This window comes from Lontra canadensis, unplaced genomic scaffold, assembly GCF_010015895.1.
Source record: "Lontra canadensis isolate GAN:19392208 unplaced genomic scaffold, GSC_riverotter_1.0 scaffold33, whole genome shotgun sequence".
Lineage (NCBI taxonomy): Eukaryota > Metazoa > Chordata > Mammalia > Carnivora > Mustelidae > Lontra > Lontra canadensis.
Genome location: NW_022631027.1, coordinates 6,425,360 through 6,437,749, shown reverse-complemented (window position 1 = coordinate 6,437,749; position 12,390 = coordinate 6,425,360). Strand labels below are relative to the sequence as shown.

At 34.1% G+C, this 12,390-nt stretch overlaps 1 protein-coding gene across 10 annotated transcripts in view; it reads left to right on the top strand.

Moving 5' to 3' along the window:
* The window catches only part of EVI5 (ecotropic viral integration site 5), a 188,264-nt gene that overhangs the window by 136,123 nt on the left and 39,751 nt on the right, over window positions 1-12,390 (top strand). The gene's annotated exons all lie outside the window — the stretch shown is intronic.

The following is a 12,390-nucleotide window of genomic DNA, read 5'->3' as shown; positions in this document are numbered from 1 at the left end:
GATCATGACCTGAGCCGAAGGCAGACACTTAAGTGACTGAGCCACCCAGGGGTCCCTGTCTTTTTTTTTTTTTTTTTTTTTAAGATTTATTTATTCATTCTAGAGAAAGAGAGTACACAAGTCAGGGGAGGGGCTGAGGGAGAAAGAGAGAGGGAAAGCAGACTCCCCACTAAGCAAGAAGCCCGACAGATCAACCTACAAACCGACCCACCTACAGACTGTAGGGCTCAATCCCAGGATGCTGAGATCATGACCTAAGCCAAAATCAACACTTGGCCACTTTAACTGAGCCACCAGTTGCCCCAGTATTTGTCTTTTTATGACTGGGTCTTTTCACTTAGCATAATGTCATTAAGGTTTATCCATGTGTAATGGATAATATGTGAAAAATAATATATGAAAAAATTTCCTTCCTTTATAAGACTGAGTAATATTCCATTGTATCTGTATACCACATTTTGTTGTTTATCCATTGGTAAACACTTGGGTTGCATCCACCTTTTGGCTATTGTGAATAATGCTTCTGTGAACATGGTTGTACAGATGTTGTATAGATCTCTTTGAATCCCTGCTTTCATTTCTTTGGGATTTACCCAGAAGTGGGATTGATAGATCATACGATAATCCTGTTTTTAATTATTTGAGTAATTGCTATACTGTTTTCCACAGCAGCTGCACCATTTTACATTCTTGCTAGCCAGTGCACAAGGGCTCTTATTTCTCCATGTCCTTACCAATACTTGTTAATTTTCTGGGGTTTTTGTTGTTGTTTGTTTTTTTTATGGTAGCCATCCTAATCAGAATGAAGTCGTAGCTCATAGTGGTTTTGATTAGCATTTCCCTAATTAGTGATGTTGACCATCTTACCATTTGCTTTTTGCTATTTGTATATCTTCTTTACAGAAATGTCTGTATGAGTCCTTTGCTCATTTTTTTAATCAGGTTTTTGAGTTATCGAAGTTCCTTATGTATCCTTAGGGTCAATCCCTTATCAGATAGTTTTCAAATGTTTTCTCCCTTTCTTTGGGTTGCCTTTTGGTTCTGTTACTGTTTTTTGATGCACAAAAGTTTTTATTTTTGTTGAAGTCCAACTTAACTTAGTCCTGTTCTTTTTTTGCCTCTAAGTCCACGTTTGATAGTTTGATACCATATTTGTACATTGCCAAAGCAATTTTTGAACGAAGATTCAAAACTAAATATTTTGTCACTCTATGTCCTATTTCTTATTGTATTTATAAGGTAGTAAATTTCTCATATGGGAAAAATACTGTGTTTAAAATCTTATTTCTTTCAAAATGTGTTATATTCTATTCCAAGCCAAAATACAGTTTTTGCTGCAACATCTAGAATTTTCTTCCCACTTAAAATATCTTTTGAACTAAATTTCAATTCAAAATTTGGTTAATTTCTAAGACTTACATGTATTACAGCTTCATCTTTTGATCTGGGTCAAAAGTAATCATGATACATTATGATTTGTATAAGTTTATTAAAAAATTAGCCTTTATGTTCTGTTGCTAATATTCCCTGTAAAGTAGCACATACTCAGAAAAACTTCAAACATGAACTGACCTCATGACATATTTGTAATCAGTGATTTAAAATCATGCTATCGGGCACCTGGGTGGCTCAGTGGGTTAAAGCCTCTGCCTTCAGCTCAGGTCATGATCTCAGGGTCCTGGGATCGAGGCCCGCATCGGGCTCTCTGCTCAGCAGGGAGCCTGCTTCCCCCTCTCTCTCTGCCTGCCTCTCTGCCTGCTTGTGATCTCTCTGTCAAATAAATAAATAAAATCTTTAAAAAAAAAATAAAAAAAAATAAAATAAAATCATGCTATCATATTCAGTTCTAGTTTAAGCCTGGAGTTTTCTAACATCTAGAAAATTATGAAATTTTTCTACATTTCTATGCATGTTAGTCACAAACAGGAAGATTTATATCATTGTTTTTATTTATTCTGAAATACTTATGAAAGTGAAGAGCCTGATATGCTACAAGTTTTATTTAAAGTGGAATGCAGCATGTTACATCATTTCTGAAAATAGAAAATGCATGAAATTTTTACTATCAGGAATATGTTGGCATCAAATGGCTCTTGATTAAATAATCCCTGGAATCCTAATTGGTAAATTCATTGGTATTTTTTCGGTATTTATCCTGCTTGAGTTTATCTCATTTATCGTTGTTGACCAGTTGTCCTCTTTACATTCTCTCCTCCCATAGCTTTCCCACCACCACTCACTTTTGCCTTACTTCTTTCTTGTTTTTTGTTTTAGTCTTCTTATCATCTCTGAATGTTTTTATTCCTCTGAGAATCCCAAGGTTTTGGCTTTTTAAAGGCTGTATTCAAATGAAGGATCTCACTTACAAGGCTTTAAGGAACCATCTGTACAACAGATCCTAATGTAACTCCAGCCCTTACATGTTTCCCCCAACCAATAATTTTTAAACCTTTTAAAAAATTATTAGCACAATATACCAAGAAGTTTGTAATACAAAGCTACATTATAATATGGATAAACATTACCCATATAATCACGGTGGAGGTCAAGATACAGAATATTGCCTGTATCCAGAAGTCTGCCCAATCACATCTGACTCCCTTTGTCCTGAGTTTTGTGGTAGTCTCTCCTTTGCTTTTCCTTATAATTGTGTCATCTGCATATGCCTCTCTGATTTGTACAGTTTAGTTTTCCCTGTTTCTGAACTTTGAATAGAGTGTTCTTGAATATCTTTGTCTCTTCTTTCTTTGTTCAACATTATTTTAGTAAGAGTAATCATTTTTATTGTCATGTGTTCCCATTTTATGACTGTATCACAATGTATCCACTCTAATATTATTGGTCATTTGGGAGTTTGTGGATTGGGACTGTTTGGAACAGTGCTGTGATTATAAGCAATCGTGTGCACTATACTGACTACATGTACATGTTTCTCTAGTGTGGAATGTTTGTGTCACAGAGCATGCTAATCTTCAACTTTATTTTCCAAAGTGCTTGTACCAGTTTAAACTCCCAAGAGTTTGAAAGTTCTTGAAAGTATGAAAGTTCTTGCTTATTCCATATCCTTCTTAACACTTGGTGGTGTCAGATGTCTTAACTTGTGCCATTCTGGTGGGTATGCAGTGATATTTTGTTGTGGTTTTAATTTCCATTTACCTGATTATTAATGAGGCTGGCCATTTGGATTTCCTCTTTTGTAAAGGTCTGCTAAAGTCTTTTTATATGTATTTTTCTGGTAGGTTTTTGTCTTTTTCTTTGGATATATAGTTATTTACTTATTGCTGTTATGTTTTGTAAATACCTGTTTCCGCTCTGACTGGTCTTTTGTTGTTCTTTAACTTATTGTGTCTTTTGATGAGTCGACCAGTAGTTTTAATGGACTCTAGACCACTCCACCTGGAAGTTGCACAGGCACTTCAAATTCAACATGTTTAAAATTATGTGATCCTGTTTCATCCAATTTTTGTTTTTCTTTCTGTATCTCTAGTCTTGATCAGTGGTAGCATCTCTTAACGGATTGTTCAACCTAGTGAGAACTTCACTTAGTCCTTTCTTAACCCTCTACATGAAGGCTATATAGAGAATATGTAAACTTTCAACTTTACTAGATAATATCAAATTCTTTTACAAAGTGCTTGTGCTAGTTAACATAACCAACATTTTACCTTCTCACATACTCTTGTAGTTTTGCTTTCAGATAATTTTTTAAAGATTTTATTTATTTATTTGTCAGAGAGAGAGCACAAGCAGGCAGAGTGGCAGGCAGAAGCAGAGAGAAGCAGGTTCCCCTCTAAGCAAGGAGCCCACTGTGGGACTCGAACCCAGGACTCTGGGATCATGACCTGAGCCAAAGGCAGCTGCTTAACCACCTGAGCCACCCAGGTGTCCCACTTTCAGATAATTTTTAATAACTCATGAAGACTGAAGTGTCTTGCCCAACTCCTCAGTTCCTTCAAAAGAGGAAAGTCTGGAATAAATCTAAAACTAAATCAAAGGTGATTTTAATTTCAGAAACTTTTCTTTTAATCTCTCTTAGCCTTTCTGTTCCCCTGGCCATTCCCTGAATTATTTTGTCCACAACCTTACCTGAACTATTGTAGTAACTTCCTAGTCAGTTTCACTTCTCCAGCCTCAGCTCTTCCACAGAGCTATCCTGAGTTAGCTTTCTATAAAATAAGAATTTTTACTGACTGCCTTTTACCTAGCAAATCATCTCAGAATTTCTCAGCCTAAAATGGCTTACCTTTTCATTGCTTCCCAAACCTGCATTGCCCATCTCATCTTTCAGCATTATCTCTTCATACTCCTTCCTTACCCCTTACACACACACCCACGCACACACACACACTTTTCAAAAATTTCACATATTTTCAGAATTCTGTACCATTGTGCAAGCTGCTGTATCTTCCTAAATTGTGTTTCTCTGTATCCCTAGTCCTCTGCTTTTAAGGTATTTCTTTTTACTGAGTTGTGCTTTGCTACCTTACTATTAATACATTTAGTAAATGTGTTTTCAGTAAATGTCTTGATGATTCAACTTTCATGCATTTATTTACTTATTACATGCAGATCCATAATAGATCTCTTGCTAAAATCTGAAACTCCTTTCTCAATTATAAGAATAGTACATTTTAGGTTATTCTTAGTATGGAAGTATGGAAATACTTTAGATCATTTTCAAGTTCCACTAGGGGGAGAACTCTGTCAAATATTTTGTACTTCATATCTCTTCAGATCAACTCTTCCAATTAATGTTACTCTCTTGTGAATAAATTTTTCCCTGTAAACCAATTTCTCTCCAACTCTTCATTTAATAAATTATGTTATTATGTAATCAGTTGATATGATTAAGATCTGCTTTTTAAAGTATTTATGAAAATTATACTTTTAAAAGTATCCTATTTAGATAAGGAAATACATTAGATGAACAAATATTCATTTTTATAAACACTAGCATTCAGTGGTAGACACACTTGTGAGGCTAAAGTTTATTAAATTTGATTTCAAAGATTCTTTAGTCATCTTGAAACCTTCATTCTGATTTAAAGTTTATAATTTTTCCCTATGTTATTATTTGAGGTATCTGTATCTGTAATATACTTAAGATTTTTATAATCTTTTCCTCCTTGTCTTTGGAGGAGCTGTTTTATATTAGTGTCTCACAATGGATTTAACCTTTAAGTGTAGCAATTTTCAAATTTTAGTCATTTTCTTAGAACTATTTGAGAAAGTTATTAGCTAGGTTTCCTCCTTCACAAACAAAATGCCACTTTACATCAAAATGATGGATTTTAGTCATCATTCTATTATAATGCTTGTTTCAAGCAGATATGCACCTATAAAATTAAGAGGTTAAACTCTAAGTTTTCATTAAACATAAAAATTATACCATGTATGTCATTTTAATATCTTTTGACCATTCAGAATTACCATTATGAATTTTAAATACTATATAATCCTTTCATTCAGATCTCTATGATTTTATTAGATAAAACTCCTTTGGCTATATTTCTATCCAAAATAATACTACTATTCTGATGACTGTGCTCTTCTGCCACTTCATTTTTCATTAAATCAATTATTTCTTGCCATAAAATATACATTTCTTGTTATTCTTGTTGTCCACATTCTCCACCAGTGGAAGCTCAGTATGAGAAATTTCTAGCCAGTCATTCAGTTGCTGTATATCTCAGCACTTGGTATATAATGCTTGGTACATAGCCATCGCTCAACTATTTGTATTAGATGTTAAAGTGATACAATAATTCGCTCATCTGCTGTTTCTACAAGTGACTTTTACTGTATATACTTTGAGTATTCCAATTTTTAAAGTTCAGAGATTATCACTGTTTTCACACATGCATCAATTTGCATACATTTTTTATTATTAGGTCACTGGTGAGGATGATAGAATGATCTCAAGACTCTGTCTAAATGTATTTGTCATCTTATAGAAGGAGGGACTGAATGTGGGTCTCTTCTTTGAAAGGTTGTTGAATAGAATTTAAACCTCTGAAAATTCACGTATGTTTATTGTTGGCGCCAGTGGCTTCAGTTACATCTGAGTTACTCTGAGGTGATGCGAGTTGTTACCTTTTAAGGGAGAATTTTGTTTTTTTCTTATCTGCACATATACTTTACAAGCTGATTTTCTTGTTTCTCTATTTAAATAGCCTACAAAAATAAATATGATAGAAACTGATCAGAATAAAAAGCTTCAAGAAATTTAATTATTAATAAGAATAAGCAGATTTTAAATTCTAAATGACTCTGTGGTCACAACTTTTTGTCTTTTTGTTTTCTCATAATTGCTAGAGATTTAGTATTTAAGAATATAAGATTTTGAAGTCAAACTACTTACTAAGTTACTTAACCTATCTTATTTATTCATTCAGAACAGAGAATCTGAAAGTTTTCTGCTTTAGAGCTGTTGGTATTAAATGAGAAAGCGTTTGTAAGTCATGCAGATTTGGGGAAAGAATTGTCTGCTAAGGTACTAGTAAGGGCAAAGAGCCTAAGGCCAGGAGCATGTCTGAGTAGAGTCCCTGCATGAAGTAAGAGAGGAAGTAGAGGAAGTCTGAGAGGTAAATAGGGCAGATTATATAGGGCCTAAGAATTTTGGCCTTTCTCTGAGTAAGATGGAAAGTCATTAGAGGGTTTTGAGCATAGGAGTGATCAATTAGTAGATATTTAACCTATTAAGATAATTTAATTGAGCTTGATTCAGAAAAAAAATTCTTGTAAGAGTAATTCATAGTATTTAGGAGGGAGGAAATGGTGGTTAAAAAGTGTTTCCTCCTCTTGGTGGAATTTTCCACCTTTATTCTATTGATCCAAACGTTATTTTTTAGTCCAAGGCTTAATTTTTATGTTCACACTGAATAAAACTTGATCTGCTTTGCGGGTGGTGGAACAAAACACAGAAAAATTAATTTTTGCTCATAGTTGAAGAAAACACGTGGGAATTGAACTCAAGCTTTCTGATATTTTACCCAGAATTGAGTTTGTATTTTGGTTATTATAAAGATAAGCATATTAATTTGTCATAACCATATTAAAAGTTTCTGTGGGTCAAGCGCATCTATAAAATTAATGCTGCTTTGTTATAAGTAATGGAAAATTTTTAATCTAAAACTGTATAGTTCTACTCAAATCCAACTTTTTTTCTTTTCCTGGTACCCAGTAACATTTACCCACTTTCGTTAGTTTGCCCAGCAGATAACCTCTAGGGATGCCTCAGATGGGCAATACCCCAACCACTCTAGGCTTAAGAAACACCCACTCAAAATTCTGTTCTGACCTAAAATGAATGAGTTAGGTTTAAATCAGTGTGCCCAGATCAGTATGCAGTTTTGGCAGAGATGGAGAGGAAGTGATAAAATCTTTATCACTGTACTTTAAAATACATGTTTTAATAAATGTTAAATTACAGTGACATTACTAAGTGATGGAGTTTATCATAAAGTTTTGTGATCAGTTTGTGCTTTTCAATTTCCTGAGCTAATTTGTTAATAGTTTCACAACAGGTGGTAGTTGATATGCCAACTCTTGGCTAACAAACTTCTTTTTGGAAGATTTTTTTTCCCCTTTAAGTACAATGGTTTCCATTTTGAGCAACTTGCTTGAAGTATTTTTCATTTTTCTTAAATGATTTTCTCAAAATTTTAAACACTTTTAAATTTAAAAAATTAGCTATTCTCTAATTTTATCTAGTTTTAGCAGTAATTCTCAACAGAAGAAGTTAGTTATGTAAGATATTTGATTCAGCTTGCTATGTAGTCATTAAGGATTCTAAAATTCAGTTAAAATTTTACTTAAGTGCTCAGATTCTTTGGTACCCAAATTTAGTATACAGTTAAATATAAAGAAATTAGGTACCTAGAAGCTTTTAAGGTATTGCTGTATTTAGAAATGAAGAATATCATTCAGATACCCAAGATGAGCTCATTGTAGCAACTGAAGAATTAGTGATGGAGGATTAGACTCTTAAAGACCATAATATCAGCAATCATCTTGGTGTTAGTAAAAGTTCATTTGTGTACACCTAGCATACACATCTTGGTTTCTCATACCATTATCTAATGAAGGAAACCAAGGCTCCTCAGAGAAATAGCTGATTCCAATACTGGGAGAGGAAATACAGTAAGGACAAAGATGAGCCTAGACCCCTTGTAATACTAGAGAAAGGAAGGGCTTAAAAACAAAACAAAACAAAACCCTACATTAATAGGAGTATCTTAAAAGGACAGAAGAACCAACAGAAAGAGTTCCTGATGGCCAAAGATAGAACAAATGAGGAAAAAATGTTTAAAATCATAGTAGATTTTAATTCACAGTATAAAATAAATACCCATGAGTCCATTGATATAAATAATGATTAAATAAATTAACAAGTGGGAAAGAAGAGATAAATTTCTATGCAGAAGAATTCCAAATAATTGTTGTAGATATTGTATTCTGAAGGAGAGGAAGAAGAAGTCCTTTTCCTTAAGTGTGGACTGTGTACAATGACTCCCTCAAAGGGTATAGTATGGAAAGGGAAGGAAAAAAAGAGTAACTTTACAGTGGAGAAACTTGACAAACACTGCCTCACACAGATAATCAAGGTCAACATCAGTAGTTATCTATCATATTGATAGTATGTACTATGGTGTGATGAAAATAGTGCTTCTGTAGTCTTCCAGTAACCTTTAAATCCCAGTCTTAACATGAGAAGAAATACCTGACAAATTTCAATGGTGGGGCATCCTACAAAATACTTGACCAAGACTCCTCAAAGCTCATCAAAAAGAGGTGAAGTCTGAGAAACTATCAAGAGGAACCTAAGGGGGACGCCTGGGTGGCTCAGTTGGTTAAGCGGCTGCCTTCGGCTCAGGTCATGATCCCAGCGTCCTGGGATCGAGTCCCACATCGGGCTCCTTGCTCGGCAGGGAGCCTGCTTCTCCCTCTGCCTCTGTCTGCCTGTGCTCGCTCGCTCTCTCTCTCCCTCTGTCTCTGACAAATAAATAAATAAATAAAATCTTTAAAAAAAAAAAAAAAAAGAGGAACCTAAGGAGTGGAGGAACCTAAGGAGAGGAACCTAAGGAGACATGACAGCAAAATGTAATGTAATATGGTATTCTCCATAGGATCTAGGACAGAAGAAGGACATTAGCTTAAAAACAAACAAACAAAAAACTAAGAAAATTTGAACAAACCATAGACTTTGGTTAGTAATAAGGCATCAATATTGGTTCATTAATTGTAACAAATTTACCATACTAATGGAAGATATTATTGATAGGGGAAATTGAGTGCATGAGGTATATGGAAACTGTCTTCTCATTTTTTCTGTAAACCCAAAACTATTCTTTAAGAAGTCTGTTGTAAAAAATATTTTATGTGGGGCGCCTGGGTGACTCAGTGGGTTAAAAGCCTCTGCCTTCGGCTCAGGTCATGATCCCAGGGTCCTGGGATCAAGTCCCGCATCAGGCTCTCTGCTCAGCGGGGAGCCTGCTTCCTCCTCTCTCTCTGCCTGCCTCTCTGCCTCCTTGTGATTTCTGTCTGTCAAATAAATAAATAAATCTTTAAAAAAATATATTTTATGTAATTTCATGGTTTTTAGGGACCCCTGGAATTATATAAATTTAAGTATTTGTCACAAAATTGCTTTGCTTTTAATTAAAATATGACTTAAAGAAATATTTTCTAGCTTTTGGACCTTGTGCAAATGCTTATTTTTCATGTGGGCATGTAGTTGATCCTGTAAGAAAGATCACTTTAAAATATGTGTGTATTTGTATGTTTCTCTTCTCAAATAGAATTAATCAGTCTTAACATTAATAAAATTTTGAATTTATTCTCTCTCTTCCATACTTTTACAAATTACCTTATTATTTTCTTAAAAGTATTTATATGTACTTTTTTTCCCCTAGTTACTAAACCATAAAAAATATTCAAACCTTTTTGTCCATGACTTTAAATTACCGGAATCTGTTTTAGAAACTTAGAATGGTACATGATATGAGTATGATTTGTCTTTACATGTTTCAAATGAGTCACCTTGAAGTCACAGGGAGGCTACCATTTACCACATTTACTATTATGATTAATTTTTCTTAGGGCAAAGTACAAATCAGTAATAACTTACTAGAGCTTAGTGGTTGCTATTGATGTTTCAGTAAGGTTATGTTGATTAATCACAGTGATTACTTATCAACTGTCAGGGATTTACTCAAATCATTGGTTTTCTTCTACTATAGTAATTTCATATGCAGTTATAATTTGCTTAATACATTTTGCTTTAATATATGCATTGAAAATATCAAATTAGGACTTAAAAATTGTCCCCCTGCTACAAGTTAATATGGTTGCTTCTGTGACCGTTGAACATAGTTTCATAATATAGCCTTGAAAAAAGTATTATTTAACCTTAAAAACAGTCAAGATAATGCCTTCTTATGGTCTCTGAAATAGTTTAACTTTTACAAAGGAGAGAGAGAACTTGATATATTTTTAGCATAGTCTTTGTGTTACATTTTTCATCTGTGAGTATAATTTAAAATATTTTTAAAACGCAAGCTTTACACTTGCATTTGAGACTAAGCAACCTGCATTGTGTCATGACCCTTCTAATACCACAAACTTTCTGTAATACTACTCCCAGTGAAAAACCCACATCCTATGTATAACCTTAGATTTATTTTGAAATCTCTATGAAGAGAGCATAGAGAGATTACTAATTGTTTCTGTTATTTCCTTTAAGGGTGTGATGTCTATTTGTAAACTGTTTTAAGTTTTAACATGTGAGGCTTAAAATGTTAAACTATATTAAGTATTGATTTCCTAAAGTTATAAAAATGTAGTAACTATACATTTCAATTGAGAATTGGGTGATATATTAAACATCTGTAGAGCATTCAAAAAAAGAAAAAATGCTATTACTTCCAGTAGCCAATACTTCTGATATCACTGGCTAGAAGAATACTAATAAGGAAATGCAAATTTAATGATAAGCCACTTTTTTTTCTGTTTTATTGCTGTTCTTGTTTTTACTATTTCCTTCCATTTTAGACTTACTTTGTGTTCTTTATATAACTTCTTAAGATGGATGCCTAAATCCAACATCATTTTTATTATTTAAAAATACTGGTAATTACTCATCAATAGGAGAATTATTAAGCCATAATAAATCCACTACAAAAGAATAAACATCTGCAAGACATAGTAAATGAGAACAACAAATTATAGACAGAATGTAGATCATAATTCCATGTGTGTTTTTAAAAGTATATGTGTGTGTATTACTTGTTTTACACATACTTAAATACGTCAGGGTGTCTGGTGTGATTCCTATCAAAGATGTTAACAATGTTCCCTCTGGGGAGAGTAGAGGGCTTGGTGCAAAAGAGTAAGGGACCGGAATTCACTTTTTACACTATATGAACTTATTACTATGTTAATTTTTAAAATGAATATACATTTAACTAACTTTTAAAGTAATCATTGCTAGAAAGGAGATAAGAATTAGAACTTCCAAATAATCATAGGAAAATAGCAACAAAGACAACTTGATCCACCTAGCAAAAGTGCCACACTCATTCTGCGGCCTTGACATCCCTGAGTTTTCTAGCTCCTGCCTACTTTTCTGACTACAGTATCATCACATTCTGCTTCACATATTATGTTCTAGCAACCTCATCCTTCTTTTCATTTCCTGAACCAAGGTTATTCATCCTAATTTAAGGCTTTTGTTCTTGCTCTACCCTACATTTGGAACATTACACTCCCTGAGCTTCCTCTGGTGGTTCCCTCTCATTGTTTTTATCTCAGTGTAAAAGTCACCCACTCAGAGTTTTCCTGACCACCTTTGTAAAATTGGCCCCTCACACCGTTACTCTCTATTTCATCATCATATTTTATATTATTTACGACTCTTCTCAGGGTCTTTAATTATCTTCACCTTAAGAATTAAATCACTCCCACATATAATATATTAGAACCTTGTTTATCTTATCTACTGCAGTTTGCCTTTTGGCTGGCATATAACAGGAGCTCAAAAAATAATTGCAGGATGAGGGCGCCTGGGTGGCTCAGTGGGTTAAGCCTCTGCCTTTGGCTCAGGTCATGGTCGCAGGGTCCTGCGATCGATCGAGCCCCGCAGTGGGCTCTCTGCTTAGCAGGGAGCCTGCTTCCCCCCTCTCTCTGCCTGCCTCTCTGCCTACTTGTGATCTCTATCAAATAAATAAATAAAACCTTTAAAAAAATAATTGCAGGATGAATCTTAGGACAGAAAACAGCCATGTGTAAGGGAGTTTGATATTCTATGCCATAAGAGGTGGTAGAATGTTCTAAGAACTGTATATGTAAAGATTTATTTATTTAAATGATGGTGCCCCAGAAGTAGATTGA